A 25,709-nucleotide genomic window follows, 5' to 3' on the forward strand; every position below is an offset into this window, starting at 1 on the left:
ACAGGCCTCGGGACTGTGGAGCAGGGAACTGCAGGGTAGCCTGAGGGGCAGAAGGACCCATCTCTGGACGTTTCTTTGGAGTCTGTAGCTGGATTCTAGTTACCCCGGGAGCTTAAACGTACCCTGGCTGAAGGGCTGAATGTGAGACAGGCCATTGTGGGGACAAAGACTTGGTCCCCATGAGGCGCTAGAGACGGGGACCCTGCAACGCTATGTTCTGATGGCAGGGAGTGGGACCGCTTACCCAGGGCTATACGTGTCTGTGTATAACTCAGGGTGTTTCTATTTACATCATGTTAGCTGGCAGCAGAAGGTTGTTTTCCTGGCGCAGGGAATGGGTGACTGGCACCGTGTGCTGGGTTTGGGGGATGATCAGGGGGAGCCCAGCCAGGATCTCTTTCCCTTCACCCCACCCCCCCACCTCCAAACAAGTATGTTGTGTAACTGGGCCTACAAATATACCCTAATTGTGAGCCCAGCTGTGAGAAGAAAGTGACAGTTAATCAGACATCACAAAAATCTACAACAACAAAGGCTGATGGAGTGGCGGGGGGAAGGTACAAAAGGGAAACAGGCTGAATTAGTCCAAGCAAAAAGGCCTCCTGATATAACTCCAGGACTGTTACGATCATGCCTGGTAAATAGAAGAAGTGTTGGGCCGGAAACTAATGGACCAAAATTGGTGTGGCGAAAACTAGGCCAAACTGGTGGACTAAATAGGACTGGCTGTTCCACCAGGCATTGCCTTTTGGGGTCCTTCAAAGAACAGACTTTTGGGGGGAAAACTGCCTGGGATCTGTCTAACAACAAGGGCTGGCTGGGTGACAGGTGGATCAGGAAGGAGTGAGCATCACCGTTCTGTCTTCTGGGACGTGGGCTCCACCGTTACACCACTGGTCCTTCGTCTTCCTGATCCCGAGAGAGATCTTGACCAGACCGGCCAGAGAGCACGAGCCAATGACATTCCCAACTCCACCAGCACTGGCTAAATTCCAAATATGTCCTGGGATGTGAGACTTTGTCTCTTGCTCGCACGCCCCCCACTCCCATGAGTCCTTTTCCTTCCCCCACCTTATTTCTTCTCTTTGCTATCCTTCTCCTTTGGCCCAATCTAATGGTATAGCCAGCCAAAAGTGCATGGTTTGCAAAGCTGCTCTAAGCCCATGACCAGAGAGGCAGCTAAAAGCAATGCCCCTAGGCTGGGACAAGTTTGCCAGGTCTCAGAGTGGCTGATAAGACCATGTACTGGGCCTGATCAGACCCCATGCTGTGCCTCTGTTTCTCCAGCAGTGAGGTTGCAAGTCTGAGTCAACAGTCAACTCAGAAGCTGCATCGTCTATCTTTGCTGCTCTTGTCTCTTTTCTTTTGTGTGTGTTTGTCTCGTGTGGTCTTCCAGAACGCAGAATTGGACTTTAACACCAACAGCTCCAGCCCATCTCAGCTGTTCTCCAAAAAGGACAGTTGTTACCTTAATGCCATACAAGAGAGTGTCAAACAAGGGAGGTTTTTTTTCTTATATAAACTTTCTACAGCTAACGGGAAAGGGAGCAAGGAATATGGTTACACTAAAAGCCTTATTTAATGCTTCACACTTCAAAAGATTTAACTGCTTTTCCTTCTCTTTCTGTGGCTTTATTAAAAGGTTGGAATATTTTGAATGGTGTGTTTGCCATGGTATTAAGCCAGCTGAGGTCTCTGTTTAAAATTGTTTAGGTTGTATAATGACAGGGTCATTTTTAACACCTTTGACGCTCTGGTCCCAGATCTTCCCCTGAAATTAATGCAGCAGGTGTCCCCCCAGGAGGGAGTGGGCTGCTGGGGCCAGGGAGTGGTCAAGAGACGCTCAACCTGCTCTTTCCTTTTCCCCACCTTCAGAGATGGGGGAGCTCCTGCCACATGGTGCCCCCGGAGGATTGTGATGGGCCACTGGGGCCATGCACTGCATCTGCAAGGGGTGGAAAGAACCCCTTCCCATCAGGGGCCAGAGTGCTATGTCAAGAACAGGTAGTCCAGCATCACAAGAAAGATCACGGCAGTGGGGGAAAGGAAAGTCACGTACTCTCCCCAGGCAATCAGAGTCTCTTGGTCAGTGAGCAGCATTTGAAAAATCTAGAATGTGCCCAGAACCAACTCACCACGAAAAAATACTTGAGAAAATCAACTGTCTGGAGTCAGAATAATCTTCTCTGCACAGAACTGAGTACGTGCCAAGAAACTCTGGCAACCCACCCACTCTCAACAGAGATCGTCACAGAGACAAAGTGGGTGAGGGAATATCTTTGATTGGACCAACTTCCTCCCCAATGGACTCACCATCTATAGCCCTCTGCCCACTACATACAACAACAGGCATTACCCCAGCCCCTTGGTGTCTCTAATACCCTGGGAGCAGCATGGTCGCTACAACCACACTGCAACAGAAATCTTAGTAGTGACAGATGATGATGATGATGATATTGACTAGAAATGTCACCAGCGCTATTACATTTCAAAGAGGCCTGTACCAGTTATTATTAATTTTGTTTTCCCTTTGGAAGGCTGTTGTGATGCTTTGAGGTCCCAAAGAATTCCCAGTTTAGTGTCCTGAAATAATACAGAGAGTCACTGAAATACTGGCATTCATTTCTGTTAGTTTAAAGTGCTCATTTTAACAGGTGGATGGTCTCAGTGTTTATTCCTGTTTCTATGGTAGCAGCACCACTTGACAGCTCCGCATCAGACCTCATCTTACAATAGACATAATGAGCTTTCCAGTGATGTCTGATGTGCAGATTTGTAGTGAGGGTACGTTAAGTTGACCCAAGGGGTGATGTCTGCCGCTCACCTGGGTAGTGTGGCAGCATCTCCCACTGGTGCAAACGGCTCCACGACAGCGGAGAGGACCAGTGCGCTGGGGCTGTGGACTTGCACGCAGCGAGGCATGGAGAAGACCGGCTCCCCCAGCCCCATTCAGGGATGCTCAGATTGGATATTTGCAGTCTGGGGAAAATGTGGAACTCTCAGCAACTGTGAGGCTGCATGTTGGAAGCCATTGGTAAATTAGAGCTCATTTGCATTTCTAAGGGCTCTGGAGGCCAATTAATCCCTCACCTAATCTGCCAGCATGTTATGCTGTCATTTTTTTGCACAGCCTTCGGTGCTACAACTGCCAAGGTTTATTTTTGTACTGAATCAAGACCTACGTAATTGAATTAGTTTGCTACAGTGCAATATTTACTAGGCCATCAGGAAATGAGACAAGGGACCTCTACTTCCTCCCGGAGCCAACATTAACACGAAATGGAGTAGTGGAGCAGCAATAAAACCAGAGCTACTTGCAAATACAAGGATGTGAGTCAGATAAATTTCAGTTTCAGTCCATTTCCATTCCTAAGGAGCCACAGTTTAGTAGCTGGAGAATTAAAATTAGCCCATTCATCCTAGAGCAAGGTTAAATAGCTGTGATAGATGGCAAGCAGTAAGAACACATAAAAAGAAAGAAGCCAGTTGGAGGGTGTGACGGGTTGGATCACAGAAACCCTCTTGGGAGCTGCCACCCAATGTGCCAAGACTACTTCTGCTCCTGTTTTCCCTGCCAGCTCAGGACCCCAGCACCCTGTCTTGCTGAGCCAGACATGCCAGTCTGTTCCAACACAGACCCAGGGTCTGAATTACTTGCCCCAAAGCGGCAGGTTTACCTGAAAGCAGCTAACAGAAGTGTGCTTGTTTTTAGCACTCAGATGCCCAACTCCCAATGGGGTCTAAACCCAAATAAATCCATTTTACCCTGTATAAAGCTTATACAGGGTAAACCTATAAATTGTTCGCCCTCTATAACACTGATAGAGAGATATGTATATTTGTTTGCTCCCCCAGGTATTAATACATACTCTGAGTTAATTAATAAGTAAGAAGTGATTTTTATTAAATACAGAAAGTAGGATTTAAGTGGTTCCAAGTAGTAACAGACAGAACAAAGTAAGTCACCAAGCAAAATAAAATAAAACGTGTAAATCTATGTCTAATCAAACTGAATACAGATAATCTCACCCTCAGAGATGCTTCAGTAAGTTTTTTCCTCAGACTGGACACCTTCCAGGCCTGGGCACAATTCTTTCCCCTGGTACAACTCTTGTTCCAGCTCAGGTGGTAGCTAGGGGATTCTTCATGATGACCCCTCCTCTTTGTTCTGTTCCACCCCTTTATATATCTTTTGCATAAGGCAGGAATCCTTTGTCTCTCTCTGGGTCCCCACCCCTCCTTCTCAATGGAAAGACACCAGGTTAAAGATGCATTCCAATTCAGGTGACATGATCACATGTCACTGCAAGACTTCATTACCCACTTGCCAGCACACACGTATACAAGAAGATTCAGGTAAAACAGCCATCTGCAGACAATGGTCCTGGTTAATGGGAGTCATCAAGATTCCAAACCACCATTAATGGCCCACACTTTGCATAATTACAATAGGCCCTCAGAGTTATATTTCATATTTCTAGTTTCAGGTACAAGAGTGGTACATTTCTACAAATAGAATGATCACACTCAGTAGATTATAAGCTGTGTAATGATACCTTACAAGAGACCTTTTGCCTGAAGCATATTCCAGTTACATCATATTCACTCATTAGCATGTTTTTATAAAACCATATAGACTGCGAGGTCACAGAGGGGAAATGAGCAAGGGAAGATGTTATGCAGTGGTTGGGCTGCCTGGATGTATGTGCTGGATACAGAAGCTGGCTAGTTCTTCCATGCTGCATAAATGTGGGATGCTAACAAAGGGCTTGATTCTTCCCCACTGCTACAAATGGCTGCTGTAGTCCAGGAAGGGCTGTTTTAACTAATCAGAGCCAGGAGGCGTGACCAGGAGGTGATCAGGTGCATTATCAGCTGGAGAAAAAGTTTCGGTCTTCAATCTTTATTGACCCCCCAAAATGTTTTTTTTGTGTGTGTCAAAACAGCAGTTTTGGTGAGAAATGTCCATTTTTAATGAAAATGTTCAGGGTTTTTTTGGGATCAAACAAAAATATGGAAAATGTTTGGCGGGGGGGGAGGGGAGTCAACTGAAAATTGGAAAATTTCAGCCACTTGAGCAAACCTGTTGGTAAAAATTTCAAATGTGGGTTTCTAGGATTGCAAACAGAAATACAGCGAAATGCTCTGGATGGAACTGTCCCCGGAGTGTCCCGGGGTGAACGGAGTCCGGCTGGAGCTGAGAACTCTACGAGAGATGCAGTAGTTAAAAGAGAGAGTCTTGTCTTGTCACAAATCACTGGGATTGACAGGGTGCCCATTACACAATCATCAGACCTAGCTCTTAGCTGGGAGTGCTCATTCCTTCCACGGCAGGGACCCCGGGGGGCAAAGCGCTGAGCTGGGTCACACAGGAGCGCAGACCAAACGCTCATAAAAGCCTCTTCAGGCCTTAAACTCTCTGGGTTTTAAAATGGCGCTGCAGTGACAGTGGCTGAATGGGCCTAACAGCTTAGGGTTGCCAACTTTCTCTTCTGAACATCCTTGCCCCGCTCCCTGCCCCGCCCCTTTTCCAAGGCCACACCCCTGCTCACTCCATTCCACTCCCCCCATTGCTCGCTCTCCCCCACCCTGGCTCGCTCACTTTCACCGGGCTGGGGCAGGAGGCTGGGATGTGAGGGTGGGGAGTGGCAGTGAGGGCTCTGGCTGCAGCTTTGGGCTCTGTGGTGGGGCCAGAAATGAGGGGTTCAGGGTGCAGGAGAGGGATCTCGGCTGGGGCAGGGGGTTGGGATGCAGGGGAGTGAGGGCTCTGGCTGGGGGGGGTGGGCTCTGGGGTGGGGCCAGGGTTTGGGGTGCAGGAGGGTGTGCGGGCTTCAGGCAGCGCTTATCTCAGGTGGCTCCTGGGAAGCTGCCGGCATCTCCCTCTGGTTCCTAAGCAGAGGCGTGACCACGTGGCTCTCCATGTTGCCTGCGCCTGTAGGCATCACCCACTCAGCTCCTATTAGCCGTGGTTCCTGGCCAATGGGAGCAGCTGAGCTGGCGCTGGGTGTGGGGGCAGCGCGCAGAGCCCCCGTGGCCATCCCTGGCTAGGAGCCAGAGGGAGATGCCGGCAGCTTCCCGGGAGTTGCACGGAACCGGGTAGGGAGCCTGCCTGCGCTGCTGACCGGACTTTTAATGACGATGCTGACCGGAGCCGCCGGGGTCCCTTTTTGACCAGGTGTTCCAGTCAAAAACCAGACACCTGGCAACCCTACAATTGCCGTCAGGGGAACTGTGGCTCCAGAGACAACCTCAAGCCTGGCTGAAGCCAGTGACTCTGCCAAGCAGCCTCCTCTAGGCTCAGCAGATGGAGCAAACAATCCCCTTCTTGTAGTGAAAATTGCGGGCGGGGGGGTCAGGGGTGGGGGGATTGGAACTGCCTAAGGCTCTGGGCGGCCTGACATGCAGACGGAGGCAGGGGCTAGGCTAGCGGTTATGCTGTGGGTGTGGGAAGCAGAGAGCCTGGAGAAGCAGTTGTGAGCATGACCCTGGCAGAAAGTAAAGCCGGAGGGTTTCTTGGGCACAAAGCATGGCAGACCTGGGGATTGTGAACAAAGAGCCTGCCTGCAGTTTGTGTCTGCTGCATTCAGGGCAACAGGACTTGGTGTAACCTGTTTATTTACAAAAAAGGTACACCAAGACTGTACCTGGCTTGTATCACTGACTGCTCCTTCCAGTGGAAACAGGGCCCCAAGGCCCCTCAGTGAGCTAACCCTCAGGCCAACAGGGCAACCATTTTGCACTCACAGGAGCCCTGTCTGGGGGAGAGAGCTTTGTACTTTTAAAAAAAAACTTTATTTTTATTGCTTTTATATAAAATATAAGCATATCATGAAAGAAAACCTATATCACTACATCCACAAGGTGGAAATAGCATAGACATAATAATGTTCAATGTTCCTTATTTGCAAAACCTGAAAAGAAACCTGTCATTCTCCCCACTTCACCCAAACCCAGAACAGTCATACAGGGCATTAATTATTAAAGTGACTAACTAGATAAATAAGTGAGAACATGGTCTACAAGTAGCAAGGATTAATATACACTAAACTGCAAAGGTATGCAGTAGTTTCATGTGTGACCAGATGTCCTCTTATTTTTTCCCAAGCGTTTCTAGTAGACAGAGTCATTTTTTCCATTAATGCCGTAGCAGAGAGCTCGCTAAGCCAGTCTCTGTATGAGGGAGGAATTGCAGAGTTCCATCTTTTATCTACTAGGATAGTCTCTGCAATCCATTGCTGAATGCTAGCTGGTAACACCCACTCATCCAGCGCCCCAAAACAGGCAAGCTTGGAGAAGAGCAAAGAGTGAGACTGAACACTTTTGAGCAGTATAGTATGAGTTAGAGTTTGGTAGATTGGTAACGCACAGCAGCACTGGAGATGCAAAGAGCCGAATGCCCATCTCCATAGCTGTATGTTTGAGAGACCACTGAATCTAGGAGTCCAGAATTTTACAGGTATTTAAACGCTCTGGAGTTCAGTAGTACAGTACTTGTTTAACATCTTATTCTGCAAGAATTGCAAGACTAAAGAACATGCTGTATCTTTCATGTGAAGCCAGATATCTTCCCAGGTTTCTGTTGAGATAGTAAAGCTAAGTTCTTTTTCCCATTTTTCTTTGAAACTGCGACTGAAAGCATATTGCAAAGCATTAAGTCACCTATAAATAATTCCTACAAAGTGACTTTTGCTTCCATATTTCTTAATGTTTTCTTCTAGAGAAGATTTGAAACAAACCAGCCGGCCCCTATCTGTGCAGGAAGCCTCGAGCATAGTCACAGAAAGAAAGAACTGTGAGACAGCAACAGCTGGTATTTGTTACACATGTAAGTGAAGAGCCAATCTATATTTTTGTTAATCCTTTTTCTATCCAAATTGTCTTAAGCATGGAGTTCGCCTTGATCCTGAGGCACGGGTTATCCCACAGTAGTACAAAAGGAGAATTAGTAAAATCAGATGCTGAAACCATCTTAAGGTGTTGTAGGGTGTCCTGTGTAGACGTAAAGATTGGATTTTTCCTTAAGACTGTGGGGAGCCTCTTGAGGTACAGAAAAGAAGAGAGGGCATAACTAAATTTTTGATCTCAAACTAAGCCAGAATGCATACAGAGCCGCTAGAGGGGAACTGCCTTACACTAGGATGTATTTGGAACGCTACATAATCTAGATGAGCTGTTCTCAAACTGTTGGTTGGGACCCCAAAGTGGGTCATGACCCCGTTTTAATGGGGTCACCAGGGCTGACTTAGACTTGCTGGGGCCTGGGGCTGAAGCCTGAACCCCACTGTCCAGGGCTGAAGCCAAAGCCCGAGGGCTTCAGCCCTGGGCGGCGGGGTCAGGTTACAGGCCCTTGCCTGGGGCTGAAGCCCTTGAGCTTCAGCTTTGCCCCCCCACACCCGCCCCCCCGCCCAGAGCGGTGGGGCTCAGGCTTGGGCCCCACACCCGGGGCAGCACGGCTTGGGCAGGCTCAGGCTTCAGTCCCCCCTCCTGGGGTCGTGAAGTAATTTTTATTGTCAGAAGGGGGTCACGGTGCCATGAAGTTTGAGACGAACCTCTGATATAGATACAAATCAGGCAATCCCTGATTGTGTGACTAACAAGGCTGGTTTTTATTCCATATAAATTGCATGATAAGCCGATACATTTGAGCAAAGAAGAAGGGAGAGACTTTGAAAGGCAACAGACTACCGACACACGTCAATCTTGGGCAGATGCTCCTGGGGGCTCCCTCTGTTCTCCTCTTTAAGGTCAGCGGGAGGAGACCCCATTGCTCCACATTCTTGGACATTTTATTTTACTATTTAGTCCATATTTGTAGAAACTATTTTGTTTTGTTCATCTTCCAGAGTGACTATAGACTTAACAAAAAGAGTAAAATAACAAGATGAGAACGGCCAGACTGGGTCAGACCCGTGCTCCATCTAGCCCAGTGTCCTGTCTTCCGACAGTGACCAGGGCAAGATGCTCCAGAGGGAATGAACAGAACAGGGCAATTATCGAATAATCCATCCCTGTCCGCCACTCCCAGCTTCTGCAATCAAAGCTTTAGGGACACCCAGCGCATGGGGCTGCATCCCAGCGAATAGACATTGATGGACTTATATTTTATCAGCTTGTCTAGTTCTTTTTTGAACCCTGTTATAGTCTTGGCCTTCACAAAATCCTCTGGCAAAGAGTTCCACAGGTTGACAGTGTGGTGTTTTGGTTTTGTGGGGGGGAGGGGTGTGGGTGGTTTTTGTTTTAGTCCTAATATTGTTTTTTGGTTTTGGTTGTTTGTTTGTTTGTTTGTTTTTAAAGTTGGGGTATACATTTAGTTTTAGCTTCTGTTATGGTGTTTTTAAAGAGTTTCCATGCAGCTTGCAGGCATTTCACCCTTGTGACTGTTCCTTTTAATTTCTGTTTAACTAGCCTCCTCATGTTTGTGTAGTTCCCCTTTTTGGAATTAAATGCTACTGTGGTGGGTTTCTTTGGTATTTTCCTCCCTACCCATATGTTAAATTTAATTACATTGTGGTCACTATTGCAGAGCAGTTTAAGGTTGTTATTACGAGCGGTAATGCCACGCTTGGTTTCAGCCGGTTATGTTTCTCAGCTGACACCTCTTCCAAGAGAGAAACTGGGCCATGAACTTGACCAGTGACTCAGAAAATGAATATCTTCACTTCCATCTATCTGAGGGTTACATCTTAATCCTTTTGCTGCTGGTGGTTTTCCATTTGAACAGCTGCATGAATATGGTATTGGAATGCCCCTAGTAGAAAAGGGGGAGCTTTGGAAAAACCCTCTTGGCTAGAAAGCGCTTTAAAAAATAAATAATCAAACCTTCCTAGCCTAAGGAGAGGTCAGCTAAAGTGAACGGGGAAATGTTTTTAAGTGAAGAAAGAAAAGAGGGGAAATCTTGAAACATGCCAAGGAGAAGCCGGAAAGCTCTGGCTCGTTCTGGTAAGAGATGGGAATGTCAGTACGGAACTAACCACAAGCTCCGACAGGTTACGAGCTGCCCCCCAAGCTACATCCATTCCAACGGCAGACCCTGACAACATCTGATAGGAAGACCTCACTCATGCTTGGTCAACCGAGGCCTGCTCCAAAGCACAGTGAGGTCAATGGGAAAACTCCTCTTCCTGACTGTAATGCCCTTTGGGTCGGGGCGGTGAGTTATATGGGCCCGTGCTGCCCGGGCTCCAGCAATATTCAGGGCCCCGGGTCCTGGCTCCACCAATGTTCAGGGCCAGCCCTGCCCGCTGCCCCCACATATCTCCCCCGGAGTGTCTCCCAACCCCGCGCACCTTCCCCCGAGTGTCCCCCGGCTCCGCGTGCCGCCCCCACATGTCCCTGCCTGCCCTGGGCAGCGGGCGGCTGCCCCCTGCCACTCCGCGCTGTGCTCCCTCGACGGCCACTGCCGCCTACAAGGGAGTGGCACCGGGGGCAGGCTGAGGCGGCTGCTGCGCCTGCAGAGGGAGGGGAGGCGGCCCATGGCAGCCCCCACGCTCCCCCTCCCCCCCGGCAGGTGACTCCAAGTCGACTCCGGGGATGGGGCTGGACCTCCTGAGCAACAGCCTGGGGGGCTTGGGAGAGTGTCATGCAGGGGGGGCTGGGGAGGGGGCCCTCTCTCCCCCTCCCCCGGAGCTCGTTGCTGCTGGCGGGGGGAGGGCTGGGGGGAGTCCTCCTCTCTGGCCCCCCGCTCCAGCCCCAAGGCAGCCTGTCTGCTGCACCCTAAACTCCTCATCTCTGGCCCAGCCCCATGCCCCACACACCCTCCCGTACCCCAACCCTCTATCCCAGCCCAGAGCCCGCACCCAGCACCCAAACCTCCTCCCAGACCTTGCACCCAGCACCCAACCCTCCTCCTGCACCCAGCACCCCACATCCCCTCCTACACCCAGCACCCCACACTCCCGCCCTTCCCCAACCTTCTGGCCCAGCCCAGAGCCCGCACCCAGCACCCAAACCTCCTCCCAGAGCTTGCACCCAGCACCCATCCCCCCTCCTGCACCCAGCACCCCACATCCCCTCCTACACCCAGCACCCCACACTCCCTCCCCTCCCCAACCCTCTGGCCCAGCCCAGAGCCTGCACCCCTCCCACACTGAAACTCCGTCCCAGAGCCCACACCCCTCCCACACCCAAACCCTCTCTAAGAGCCTGCACCCCACACCCCCTCCTGTACCCCAATCCTCTGTCCCAGCCAGAGCCCGCACCCCTCCGACACCCAAGCTCCGTCCCAGAGTCCGCACCCCTACTGCACCCAAACTTCCTCCCAGAGCCTTAGGCAGGTGTGGGTGGGGGCGGGACTTGGACCCATTCTGGGCACCACCAAAAATTATACAAACCTGCCACCCCTGCTTTGGATCTGGCCCCTGCTGAATGAAAGGATAGTAAAAATATCTCCATATCAGGTGCTAGTCAGTCGTGCATCAGGAATATTCCACATACTGAGTTCTAAGGCTTTTTATTGTGGTTGACATTGGGGGTGGGGTTAAAAAGAACCTGAGGGTCCTATGAACACACGTCCCATTGAAAGGCAAGCCAAGATGTGCTCCTAAATCTCTTCAGCGTGTTGAGAAATCTTCCCCCTCTGCTGTTTGTGGACTTACCGGGTTTTTCATGCAACAAAATTGTGTGGATAAAAATCTATTCCAGTACAAGCAGCAGAGAGTCCTGTGGCACCTTATAGACTAACAGACGTATTGGAGCATGAGCTATCGTGGGTGAATACCCACTTCGTCGGATGCATGCATGTATTCACCCACGAAAGCTCATGCTCCAATACGTCTGTTAATCTATAAGGTGCCATAGGACTCTTTGCTGCTTTTACAGATCCAGACTAACACCGCTACCCCTCTGATACTATTCCAGTACAGTGCATCAAACCATGCTGTGAGAGCTGTCCAATGAGACAGTCAGGTATCATTATTATTATGACCTTCAAAGATCACTTGAATCCTCAGTATATGCCAAAAATAATTGGAGGCTTCTGCTGGCCCTTAGATTTACCCCTTACACTGTCCCTCACAATTAACTTCTTTTGCTTGCTTTGGCCAGTGTTGATGTGAGATTCATGTTGTCAGAGGAAAACTGGCCCATCTTTTGATGTAGATTTGAGACTTGCTCTGTGAGCTACACATTAATGAATCATTGCAGCCATGAGTAGAAAAACTAACCTGCCGGTGCTGGAGGCTGTGCTTCACTTTGTCTTGGTGACATCTGTCTTCTGCGCTTTGACATTCTTCCCTTTCCTGCTAGTGTGTTCCTGTAGATGATGTTTGAGGCAAGCTTGACGAGCTGCGGGGCTGCCTCAGGTCACTTTGCCATTGAAACTACAGAAAGGAACCCCCAGGAGGAATTATTCGGTGCCCTTTGCCTTTTGACATTAGAGCCAAGCATCCATTGAGAGAGAGAAGAGGCCTGGCGATTTTGTCTCCATCCCATTCGGAGGCATTCCTATGTTCTCCTTTAGGAGGCAAAGCTTTGGGGATTTATTGTTTGTTTGTTTCTGTGGCACAAGATCAATTTATTTTTATTTACGTCCGACTCTTTCCTGTCCTTTCAAGCGTAGCGCGAACTGGCTCAAACACTGAGCCCACAACACAATAACCTGACCCTTTGTGATGCTCTGTGACGGGCTCAGCATTGGCTCTAAAGTTTGGGTCACTTATTTCCTCTGAACAAGGTGACCCCTGATTAAAGTCAGTCAGCTTCTCAGAGGATGGCTGCCTTTTCCTTGGATTAAATAAGAAAATGCTTTATAGCTACCTTGGGGCTCCAAAAACTGTAAAAATCATAAATTCTGCCATATTCAGCCCTCCTGCGTGATTCATTGGCTCACAGAGCGATCTCGGTGTCTTTCTCATGGCTTGGGACACGCACATGCACGCGCTTCCTCCTCCCCCCATTCACTGTTATATACCCCCACAGCATCCAGAGAGTCTCTTGCGAGTGAGCAGCGTCAGTTTGGTGGCTGCCATGTGTGACAGGGTGCTGGCCATTGAAGGCAATCTCTCCAGCACTGCCTGGCTCCTGGTTGTTGGTCCCAGGACTTAAGGGATCTGTGGCTGTTTATATAATCAGTGGGCCTTGCTGAGCAGGAGAGACTGGGAGGGTGGCAAATGGAGATGAGGCACTGGGTCTCTCCAGTCCAAGCACCTGGAAAAGAGCCTACAAAGACAGCCAATGGGCTGGCTGAGTCCCTTAAGGGGGCTGCATGGGATGGGGTCGGTATTGCTCTGGCTAGAGAGCCAGGCAAGGCCCAGGCCCGAGAGGGAAGCTGAGGCCTTGGCTACACAGCAAAGGTGTGGAAGTAGCCTTGAGGAAAGTGCAGTGGGCAGAGTTTGGGGCTGGGGTTGGACCATTCGCATCCAGGAGCACCGCGAGCTTTTTTGCCGCCCTAGGCGGCGGAAGGTCCCGCCCCCAAAATACCACCGATGACCGGGGCGGCCGAAGATCCGGCCGCCGCGGTCGCCACCCCCCAAATGTTAGCACCCTAGGCAACCGCCTAGGTCACCTAATGGGTTGTGCTGGCCCTGTTTGCATCATTTCCTAGGGCCCGAGATGGGAGCTGCCCGGTTGGCCAGGCGGCGTCACTGGGGGGTGTTGCTGTTGAGCCCTGGAGAGGGGAGAGGAGTTCCCAGGTTCATAAAGACCCTCGAAGGAGAGCTGGTGATTCAGAGCGAGAGCCAGGCTGGAGATGGGGTGTCTGTCTTTTCTTCTAGTTGCTGTCACTAGGTGTGGGAACGGGAACCTCCCGGCAGTGCAGCTAACCACTGGGGTGTCAGCGCTGCTGCGTCTGCGTCTCCTGTGCACTCCAGCTCAGAGGGAAGGAGATGCCCACTCCAGGCAGGGAGTCACATTATGATTGAAGATGCAGGAGGACTCCAGGGCCAGCACCCGGGGAAACTGTGACTTGGTCTCCTCCCCCAGCTGTAGATACTGAAGAGGACTCACTGCACCCAGACAGCTACTCCAGCTGTGAGTTCCTAACTGTCTACAAAACAGCCTCTTCTCCACCGGAGCTGCCGGGCTCCCGGCTCTTCTCCCCACACCCACACCCCCGGTCCTGCTGGCCAAGGTGCAGACTGGAGCTACAGGACGGGTACAAGGCCCGTGGCTTGTTGCCTGACATGTAGAATAGGCACTGCTGTGCTGAGCTGGCTTGCTTGATACGTGCAAACACACGCCTCGTGGGGAGATCCAGGGAGTAGCCATGAATATCCAACCATAGGATCGGGCCCTGAAGGGGGCCAAAGAGAGGTGCTGAAACAGAACTACTTTAGGCAGTCAATAGTGAGAATTGTTTAACACATTCTTAGCGTTCTGGACACCCGTCAGAAGGGAAGCTGTCTCACTTGGTTAAAAGCACCATTGTTGTAGCCCTGTTGGTCCCAGGACATTGCTGGAAAGCAGCAGTTTTGGGTCAAGGCTGCAGCCAGAGGAGCTGGGTGATCTGTGGCTGGCTTGTAAATGTTTGTGCACATCACGGGCCAGTCGCATGCATGGGGCTTGACTGTTTGCAATGAGAGGCCAGCTGGAGTAAAACCAGGCAACGTCGCGAATGGATTGGAGCATTTGGACAGGTTTCGAAGGCAGACAGGCTTGTGGAGGTTAATGATCAGATATTTCAAAGCTCATATACCTAGAAGCCAAACATTCTGGTTTAACAGATTGTGCCCTATTAAATCAAAGCAGTGTATCGGCAGTGGCTCAGCCTACCGAAATATCACATTATGAACAGCACTGTCAGCACTGTGCGACAATGTAACCATTTGTCACACTCTCAGATACTTTCACTAAATTCTTAATAAGCTCCTTGTTTCTGCTCCTCCATCACCGGTTTTGAGTATATCCCATAGGAAACAGCGTTCGCTTGACAGAAGTACAAACTCATTTACTGAGATTATAATTAACCCTACTTTGTCCATTTTTTATTTTATTTTTTTAAAGATATATAAAGTTCTCCTGCAATCTAATATCAAATGCCAGAGCGCAATAAAAAATTTCCATCTCCCACAGGAAATTAATAAATCATAACTGCTTACTTATTTTTTCCTCACTGGGTTAAACTGGAGATCAAACTAATCATAAGCAACAATGTAAATTGGCAACTCTAATCAAGAAACAGATACGTGTAGCATAGCAACCAAAGTTTGTCAGAAAGCCCTTTTGAACAAAGGAAGTGCTTGCAGAAACCATGCCATGTGTGAAAGTGTTTCTGTTATTGATGGTGCAACCAAGCTCAAATCGTGGTATGTCACTTCACATCTAATGTTTGAATCTTTTTAATGAGGTGGGCAGAGCAGATGTAGCTCTGTCCAAAAACCTGTGGGCCAAAAGCAAATAAAGGTTCCTAAGTGACAGCAATATTCATGGATTCATTTCGAGAAGTCAAGTGCTTACTGTAAAACCAGGGAATGTAAATTGAAAGGACAAATCTTAGAATGGCTCATGAGGAATTATAAACACATTTACCTCGAGAGGAAAGAACTGCATGTTTCACCTCAGCGTGCTCCAAACTCCGACACCTGGGGAGTTTGTGTTATCTGGGGATATTCTGTTCTCTGACTGTTTTAGAGAGACACATTCTGCACTCAGCACAGGAGTAAATGTGAGGCAGAGAAGAATCAGGTGCATTATCTGTTTATTCTGAGCGGTATCTGGCTGTTACTGTCTAACTGTGTCCTTGTGCTCCCCCGACTGCGTGTATCCATCTGTTGCCCTAGTTTGTATTTAGCTTGTCAGCGCTTTGGGCAGGGGCTGTCTCTTTGTTCTGTTTGTACAGTGCTGGGAAGGTATAAGGGCTACCCTTCCTCTGGGCTCAGAGGCCTTGGCTGGCTGATTAACACTGCCCACTGCACCTGGGAAAACACCTGCAGCTTAACTGGCTGATCCTAATCAACGGAGGAGCAGTCAGTGGAGAGGAGGAGCTGTAACACAAGCCCGAGGCTAGAGCTGTGGCTGGGAGGAACAGCTCCCAGAGACAAAATGGGACAGAAGGCAAACTGGGGGAAGTCCTGTTATCACAGAGCTCAGAGGTAAGAGCCAGGAACTTTGTTTGGGGTGATGAACTTAGGTGGGTGGAGGGACAGATTTGAGAAAGTTTTGATCGTGTTTGTTGAGGAGACTTGAAATAACAGACATTAATCACCACAACTAACCCTGCTGGAAACTCCCTTGCTTGGGCTCTGAGAAGGTGCTAGGCAGCATTACCCAGGGAAGATGCTGGCCCAGCCAGGAGAGGGTGCTGGAGGACAGCCCTGATCTCTGATGAGCCCCAAGGGGGCCTGGCCCATGACTGGGGTCCTAGACACCAGGGTAACGCACACAACTACTATATTACTGTCCCTGCTGTGTGAAAACTGCCCTCTAGCTTAATGTCCCTGTCAAAATCTATGGGCCTGATTCTGATTTACATTCAGGCCATTTAACTCCGCTCTGGCAGGGAAAAGGGGCCTTAAAGGTCGAGTAAACTATATTTCTACCCAGCCTGGGTAGATCTTCACAAGCCTTTTTCACCTCAGGTTAGCTGATGGCTGTGATTAAGCCAGCAGGCCGCCCTGCCCCCCAGTTGAACTACTGAACATCTCTGTACCTTGGTTATCCTACCAGGAAACAGGGCTAACAACAATAATGGTCTGTCTTTGTATATTGCTTTATCCTCTGACTCTCTCAGCACTTTACAGAGGTGAGTAAGCGTAACCCACACATCTCTTGGGTGTGGTGTCTGTCCCATCTAGTGGCACTGATGAGAGAGAGAGAGAGAGAGAGAGTGAGTGCCGTAGAGGCTCATGCACTAAGCTCTAGACGTCCCAGGTTCGATCCTGCCTGCCGACGACTGGCGTCTGTTGGTGTTATCTAAGCATTATTAGTGTGGTTTTTTACAGTTGAACTAACTAAGTAGAAAGCCCTGAAGCCATGTCTAAAATGCACAATAGTCTGGGGATGAATCTGCCACCTCACCCAGCCAAGTGCTGTCACCAACTGCTGCGGGGATCTTCTGCAGACTGCCTGTGCCTGCGTTACCCCATCTGGAATGGGAGGCAGAGCTGGGAGTTTGCATTCAATAAGGGTTTTGAAGGGCAGTGTGACGGCGGTATAGACCCCTCACTGATGAGGGCGGTGTCAGAGAGCCCCGTGTGTGGCTCTGGCCCTGTCTGTGGGGGTAGCTCTGCGGCTCCGACTCTGTCAGTTATGTAGGGTAGGGAGGAGGTGTTTTAAAAGGAGGGAACTCCAGTCAGCAGCGGGGAAGAGATGGCCCAGAGCAAGAGCAAGTCCTGAGGCTACAGGGGGACTCGCATCCAGGAGATCTCCTCCCTGACCCTGCGGGGAGTGCAGAAACTCCCAGGGGAAGCCTGACAGAGTAAGCCCAATTTAACAGCCCAGAAAACCACTGTGCAGACACTCTCTGAAGTAAGAAGTTACAGCTGGCCTTTTTCCCTTTGAGGGGCTCCAGGAAGAAGTTATTCTGGGGTGTGCTGGGTCTCACAAAATGGAAAATGTTGGTAATATTTTTGACCCCATGTGCCTCAGTTTCCCCCATGTTTTGCAAGTGTAGGGGGGTGTTTGTCTAGGCCTCTGAGCCTAAATGGGTCATTGAAAAAAGACTGGCCAAGGCGGACCCCATATTGGTGCAACTGATCAAGGAGGTCAGACAGAGCCTGAACCACGGGGCCCACTACAGGCTGGCTGGGCACTGGGCTGACCAGAATGATCTGTGCCTTCACTGCCAGTTCTCTGTGTGACCCTAAGGACTTCCTAGGCTGTATGCAAGGCAGGGCCGCCCCAAGCAGTGAAGCGGGAGGGTGGAGGGGAGATAAAGCACTTTGGCGGCAGCTCAATTGCGCTGTTTCATTCTTCTGCGGCAATTTGGCGGCGGGTCCTTCGCTCCCTCTCTTCCTCTTCGGCGGCACTTCGGTGGCAGCTCAAAGAGGAAGAGAGGGTCTGAGGGACCTGCCACTGAAGACCCAGACGTGCCACCCCAAGCACCAGCTTCCTTTGCTGGTGCCTGGAGCCGGCCCTGACTGTTTTGATGATGCTGTTTGAGTGTCACTGCAAATGCCTGGCAAGGTGCATTAATCCATGTAGAGTGGACAAGTCTCTGCCAGCAGCCTGTCTCCGCTGGACTCGCGGAACGGAGCTCATGGCCAGGGTTTCCCACCACCTGCGAGGGAAAAACCTGAGGGGACTCTTTTGGAGGCGGGACTCTAGCACGACTGTTATGATGGGCAGCCTTGACCAAGTGGGTAGGGTCCTGCTCTAGGACTGGGTTTCAGTCTTGGCTGGCCTAGTCCACTCAGTTCACTTCACCTCCCACCCTTTGTTTATGGAGCTAGTAAGCTCTTCAGGGCGCAGACTCATGGGGTTTGTGTGTGTGTATACAGCATCTAGCAAGCTGGGGCTTCTAGGGGCTTCTGTAATATAAATAATCTTCGGGAGAAGTATTGGCTCTGGACCCGGGCAAGTTGGCCGAGGCCACAGTCTAGTGTGGAGTGCAAGAGGAGGCAACATTTTACTAGACCCTAGAGTTTACTTTCTACTTTGGAAGAGTAGCGCAGGCTGCAGGTTTCCTGACGAATGCTGTTGGGAGTCCCCCATTTCATCTCTTCCCCCCACACCCACGCGTCTGCATTGGTTGATTTAAAAACAAAACACAGATCCATAGAGTAAGACCAGAATGGCCCATTTTGATCCTCTAATGTGACTTCCTGGATAACACAAGCCACAGCATTTCACCCAGCGACTCTTGCAGTGCAGAGAATTTTTCCTCTCCATGTTTTAGGTTAACATTGCTGAGCGCAGTAACTTACAGTTCAACCGGAGCCTGTCTTTTTAGAAAGACCCTCCAATCTAGACTTTAAACACTGCAAGTGGTGATGAATTTTCCACTCTCCTTGGTAAACAGTGATGATGGCTAATTACCCCCACTGCATCTTGTTTCCAATGTGTATGTTCCTATCATCTGCTCTCAGCCACTGTTTTGTTTTGCTTTGGCTGCTCGTTAGAAGAAATCGTGTTTTCATCTGTCACATAGCCCTACCAAAGCTGCCCTGGGTGGGCACTCATCTGCCCGCTGTGGTTGGGCCCCTCACACTGGGCCCAGGCTCTCGTAAGCTTCCCTCAGCCCATGACACACTTTCCTAGGCCCAGGGTCTGTCTGTTGTTCCTTCATGGAAATAGGGCCTGGCAGCCCTGCTGTCCTCGGCCCTGTGTGCAAGTGCTGCCCCCCCCCCCCCCCCAAGCCTTTGGAGTAGCTTAAACAACCCTTTCCCAGAGCTCCAACTTAGGTATATCTCCATATATTAATCTCATAGAACTGGAAGGGACCTTGAAAGGTCATTGAGTCCAGCCCCCTGCCTTCACTAGCAGGACCAAGTAGTGATTTTTGCCCCAGATCCCTAAGTGGCCCCCTCAAGGATTGAACACTGGGGGGGCTCTGGGTTTACAGTCTGGGGACATGTGATAGGTGAAGCAAACAGACATCCAGGCTTTGCAGAAGTTTCTCGACACAATTCCTCTTTATTTTAGATAGATCCAGACAAAATTAATAAACCGCCTGTATGCATTTCCCTGCCTCCATTTCCTCACCACTCAGGAGTATTCTCGGGCTTGTGTCTGAGTCTTCTAGGGTGTCCTGTGGGGTTGCCACGACATTTTTAGTCAGGCACGTAATTCTACATTTGCAAGCAAAATGGCCTCCCCCACGTGACATGACCTCGTGTGCACTGCAGGTACAAGGTCACACTGTGCCGAGGATGCCACATTTTCTACCAAACGGTGTTCGCCATGCACGTGTTGAGGGCTGGATGGAACCGTGCCATGGGGATCTGTAACCCACATGCCTCCAGAGTGTGGTGTTCTGTCCCCTCTAGTGGGGGGAGATGGGGGGAACCCAAACAAATGAGTCTGCTCTAAGCCTTAGCTAACAGCCCTATGGCTTTTCGCTCATGCAGTAAACTCCAGAGGCCCCAGGTTCGATCCTGCCCGCTGATGACCAGGGTCTGTCGGTGTTACACATAGCCTCTCCTGGGGTGTGCAATGCGTAGGCAGATGGCACACGCGAGTTCCGAATCCCCCTCCTGCAGCTCACAGTTTCTCCTCCAAATCATGAAGTGTCTCTCCCTTCCCTGTGAGAGATCTATCTTATATCTTGCATCCGAAGAAGTGGGCTGTAGTCCACGAAAGCTTATGCTCTAATAAATTTGTTAGTCTCTAAGGTGCCACAAGTACTCCTGTTCTTCTTTTTGCTTATATCCTCCAGCCCCCTTTGTCAAGTGACCTCCTGGACACCCTTGTCAGGGTATCGAAGTCCCTCACTGCCTTCCCCCTAGAGCTCAGACTTGAAAAACAGGTAAGCCATCTCTTTGTCCAAGGGTGCTCCATTTGACTAGACGATCATCAAAGTTTAATTATCCTCTATTGTTGGCCCTGCACCAGCTGCAAGAATTTCTCCTGTTTATGGTTTTAGCTCAATGGGGAGACAAAAGGCAGCAGAGAAGGTGAACAAGCCCCATGTTCAACATGGAGTTTGCAGTCTGACATAGATACAGGCTCCCCAGTAGAAACCAGAATTCAGAAGCTGTACACAGGCAGATTCCCACACATCACCACGCTATCATTTTGGTGTAGCAACAAGCCTGTATGCGATTGCCTGGGGTTCTCCTTTTCCATGTGAAAAGGAAAATTTTTGCACATGCATCATAAAATGCCGATTCCTGAGGGAACAAAAATCTGCACTGCACGAGGTTGATTCCTCCAGGCACATTAACGGTCTGTAGCAGTAAATCCTGTCTGAGGGATGCTTGTCAATCCCATGCTAGATAGGGGGGGGGGGGGGGAGTGATAGCTCAGTGGTTTGAGCATTGGCCTGCTAAACCCAGGGTTGTGAGTTCAATCCTTGAGGGGGCCACCTAGGGGTCTGGGGCAAAAACAGTACTTGGTCCTGCTAGTGAAGGCAGGGGGCTGGACTCAATGACCTTTCAAGGTCCCTTCCAGTCCTAGGAGATTGGATATCTCCATTAATTTATTTTATAATTTGACAGTCAAGAGTCAACATAATCATTTCTCTCTATCCAGATTGGGGGGAGCGGGGGGCTGACACAGCTGGGTGAGCTTGTGAGGTTTGACTTGCTGGCGCTGTAGATCACTTAGTCCCTGCTGCCTGCTCTTATCTGGAAAGCTGCCGCTTTCAGGCAGCGTCTTGTTTCATAGCACCCCAGCTGATCAACACAACACTTGTTCCGAAGCGCCAGCGAGGTGGAGTGCGGCTGAGCACAGATGCGGTGTGAGAGCGCACGGGCTGGCTGACACGTCCTGGTGTTGGTTTAATGACTAGAGTTTGCTCAAGTGACTGGAGAGCTGGGAAAGGATGAGCTGAAGCTGTATTTTTCTAGGGTTCTCGGACATGTTCCACCTCAATGTGGCCAAGTTCGCAGACTCCTCTAGGGTCACAAATTCCTTCCCTTCCACCCCCTCTTCCCCAGGACTCCTCCCCAGAGAGCTGTGCCTTCCACTAGCCTCCCCATTACCCAGACTGACACTGGGGCAGGGTGATACTGGTGCGAAACGTGCCCCTGTCCCTCTGAATCCATCTGATGTTGGGTGCACAGAAAGCCTCACCCACTTTGTCCAAGCCCCACAGTCTCCACACAGCCCCCCACTCTATCCATGGGCTCACCCTGCACCCACACATACACCCCAACCATAGAAGTAAGAAGGGCCATACTGGGTCAGACCAGTAGGCTGTCTCCTGACGCTGGCCGGTGCCAGATGCTTCAGAGGGATCGAACATGGCAATTTCAAGTGATCCATCCCCTGTTATCCAGTCCCTGCTTCTGGCAGTCAGAGGTTTAGGGATACTCGGAGCATGGGGTTGCATTCCTGACTGTATTGGCTAATAGCCATGGAACTTACGAACTTGTCTAATTCTTTTTTGAACCCAGTTATACTTTTGAGCTTCACAACATCCCCTGGCAATGAGTTCCACAGGTTGACTGTAGTACTTCCTTTTGTTTATTTTAAACTTGCTGCCTATTAATTTCATTGGCGACCCCTGGTTCTTGTGTTATGTGAAAGGGTAAATAAAACTCCATTCCATTCCTGATTGTGTAGACTTCTGTCGTAGCCCCCCCCCCTTAGCTATTCCCTCTCTTAATATTCATAGATAGTGAGTCCAAAAGGCACCATTAGATCATCTAGTCGGAGAGCCTGTAGAGCACAGACCGGAGAATTTCACCCACTCACCCCTGTATTGAGCCCCGTAACTTGTCTCTGGCTAATGTAGCTCTTTCAGGAGGCATCCCATCTGGATTTGAGACACTCTGGTTTAAAAAATAAATAAATTGTGCCTTATTTCTAATTTGAATTTGTCTGGCTTTAACATCCAGCCGTTGGTTCTGGTTCAGCCTTTTGGTATTGCGTTAAAAAGCCCTAGAGGATCACAATGGTCCTCGGGCTCTGTGAATGTGGTCATTAACTCTCCTGTACCTTTCCCTCCTACAAAGCAAGGAGATGGGTTACTGAAGAACTGCACTTACGGCCTTTCATACAAGCATGTTGGCCTTCACCTCTTTTAATTAAAAAGGATTTATACCCCAGGTCCTGAAACAGTCAAGGGATGAGGCAAAAAAGGTCAACACCACTTTAACATGGAGACACTTCTCACATTACGTCAAACTGATGATGTTGAATGGAAATCTGTCATCCTGTAACCTTTTCTGCCAACATTAATTTGAGTTACAAATATAGTTAAAAGAAATTAAATGTAATAGGGCCCTAGCTCAGGAAAATACTTATGCCTGTGCTTTAAATCTCATAGAAAGCGATGGAATTTATCACCCACTTCCAATTAAGCACTGTGCTTAGACGCTATTCCTGAAGAAGTCTTTCCTGAACTGTAAAACACTGGTATCCTCCTGGAGCCCTGTCTACATAGACATTGCTACCACCCGCGTAACTGAACCAGTGGGAGCAGCAGGATCAATTGGCGAAAGAAGCCTAGACTGCTCCAGCGCTCAGGGGAGCATGTTTGCTGCACCCTTCTTGGACGGAGCACAACGCGTTCTCTCTCAGCACAGCTGCTTGTGCCCGTTCGCACACCCCACAGAGCTGAGCAGAGTCTCCTTCGTACAGTGAAGGAACTAATGCTGGGTGGACAGAACTTGATTTAGCAATCCTAGGTGGGCCTGTGGGGAAAAATAAACCGGTGGCAAACTTTCAACCCTAGCCATTGGCAGAGGGGAAATGAGATTAATGATTAGGTACTGGTCTGTTTTAAGGACATGCTAGGAGCCTTCGCCATGGAGCAGGACCAGGCGGTGCTCAGTGCGGTACAAACACACAAGAGACAGTCCCTGCCTCCACGAGCTCACATTCTAAACAAGGCGAGGGGTGGGTGAGTGAGAGGGGGAGGGAGCTAAAATGAAAGCTAAGATGAGCCCGGCCTTCTCTGGCTGCCCAAACGGTGTAGTGAGGAGAGGAGTCCCTTTATGGGGGGGGCAAAGACAGTGGCATTGGAAATGACCGTGAGCAGTAAAAGTCTGCTCTTCCCCCGCAGAAGCAGGGGAGCTCTGTGCTCTCAGCTCCACAAACAAACAGAAGAAACTGTTTCCTCCCTTATCAGAAATCCTGCTGATTCATCCGCTCCATAAAGTGTAATGCACTTCCATAGCACCAGGCATGATGTAACTGCTCAAAGCATTCAGATATGACAGAGGTTATTGGGGCCTTGTTTCTGTTTTTGCTGGTGTTCCTTCTTGCCTCTAGTTTGGATCCTAATTGAAAAAGTAATGCTGGCGCAGTCAGGGAAAAATCCACCCACCGCGCTTCAAAGTTGTGGGTTTTTCCATTTTATGTCTCGCGTCAGACTTTGCCTCTGAACCGCCGCATCTGTTCTGCCCTGAATACTAATGAGTATAATACAGAGCATCAGTCATAGCCGAGTTCTGCTACAGAACATCTCGCTGCAGAAGGCAACAGTTCTTCAGTCTCTGTGAAGTCATCTTAAAGGGGTGCTGCATCCGTTCTGTTCAGCCAGGCGGTCCAGCGACTCGGAGGGGAAGAAGCACTTCTGCTCGTGAACAAATAGCTTAGTCTTGCAGGTCTCAATTTCCTCTCTTGGCTCAGGCAGGCCCACAGATCCTGAGACTGGTTTTCAGCGCTGGTTTTGTAGGAGGGGAGAAACCGGGCTGGTTTGAGATGCAGACTTGGCTCCTCCCACTGACCAGAATAATAATATTACAGCAACACCTAGGAGCCCTCGCCGGGGGCCAGGACCCATTGTGCTGGGTGGTGTGCAAACGCAAGAAAAAGACAGTCCCTGCTTCTAAAGGGACTGCAATAACATAATGTAATAACCCCCCAGCATACTGAACCTTCTGCAGAGTAGAGGTTACTTGAAGGAGTAAAACAACCCTCGATGCCCTCGAACAATGTACATCAAATTGTGGTGATCCAAGAAGGAAAGCTTTCAAGTAAAAAAACCAAACGCTCTCTTCTTGGCTCGGGCTGATTCGTGGATTGTGACAGTAGAAATTTTATAGCAGTGCTCACGCGGGAGGGAGCTGGGTCATATACTGGGGACTCGTCTATGCGAGATTTGTTTTGCTGACACGCTACAGCATGCTGTGCCCTGCAGCAGATGTTCGCATGTCGGACTGGCAGTAGCCACAGAACGTATGTGTAAAGTGAAGGGGGTCACTTTACAGACTTCCTCCTATGGACCAGCAGCTTTTCAGGGTCAGGATACTGTCACTCTTCTCAGTCAGTGGGCTTTAGATACAAAAATCCTGTTTTTAATAATGCCACTGTTGCAAAACTCAGGTGACTAACCTGGATATCAGTGGGGGTGGGGCTGGGGTAACCTATACCGTGTACTATCTAGTCAGAGAGCACCTCTCCATCTTTCCCTTCCCCTTGGTGGGAGGGCAATATTCTCCTCTCCAGTCTGCACCAGGTATTTATCATCTGCAGGTTTCTTCTTGTTAAGTCTGGATTTGTCTGTGCTGCGTTTACACTGAAAGGGTGCAGAGAACTTTTTTCCTCCATGCCTGGCTGGTGTGTCCTGCTCAGGTGGTGAGGGTCATGCCAACCACCAGATGTGGGGTCAGGAGGGAATTTCCTCCAGGCCAGATTGGCCGACACATTGAAGATTTTTGCACCTTCCTTTGCAGCAAGTGGCATGGATCATCTTCTAGGATAACCTGGGCTTTCTCTGGCCTACTCCATTCCTTGCGGTCACAGGGGACTGGGGGACCCCGCAGTCTCTCCTGTCCTCTGCCTGTGGCAGTTAGTGTCCCAAGGACTTGAAATGCTCTAGTCTAACTACAGTCTGTGGGCTCAACGCGGGGGTAGCTGGATGACGTCTAATGGTCTGTGAGAGGCAGGAGGTCAGACGATGATCGAATGGCCCCATCTGGCCTTATGCTCTGAAATTCAGCCTCAGTCAGAGCCTACGTGGGCGACCCTGCAAACTAGCCATCCTCGCCCAGTCAGGCTGAGAGTTCCCACAGCCTCGGCAGGGCTTGGATGCTCATCCCAGTGCATGGGGCTTCCGAATGGCTTCAGCCGCTGTGAAATCGCCACCTGGCAAAAGGAGCGTCTGCCAGGTGCAGGGTGGCAACCCAACCGCTCGGGGTATGAGGTTGCCTGGACGGTCGCAGCCCCCTGGGATTAGGGAGCTGAGGGCCATTCACAGCACTGCAGTTAGTAAAGGCGGGAGAACT

The 25,709-nt window shown here is 49.9% G+C and overlaps 1 protein-coding gene across 1 annotated transcript in view; it reads left to right on the forward strand.

The window, feature by feature from the left end:
* MRPS5 (mitochondrial ribosomal protein S5) overlaps positions 1-25,709 on the forward strand; it is a 199,949-nt gene that overhangs the window by 21,163 nt on the left and 153,077 nt on the right. The gene's annotated exons all lie outside the window — the stretch shown is intronic.

The sequence above is a fragment of the Trachemys scripta genome, chromosome 3, assembly GCF_013100865.1.
Source record: "Trachemys scripta elegans isolate TJP31775 chromosome 3, CAS_Tse_1.0, whole genome shotgun sequence".
Lineage (NCBI taxonomy): Eukaryota > Metazoa > Chordata > Testudines > Emydidae > Trachemys > Trachemys scripta.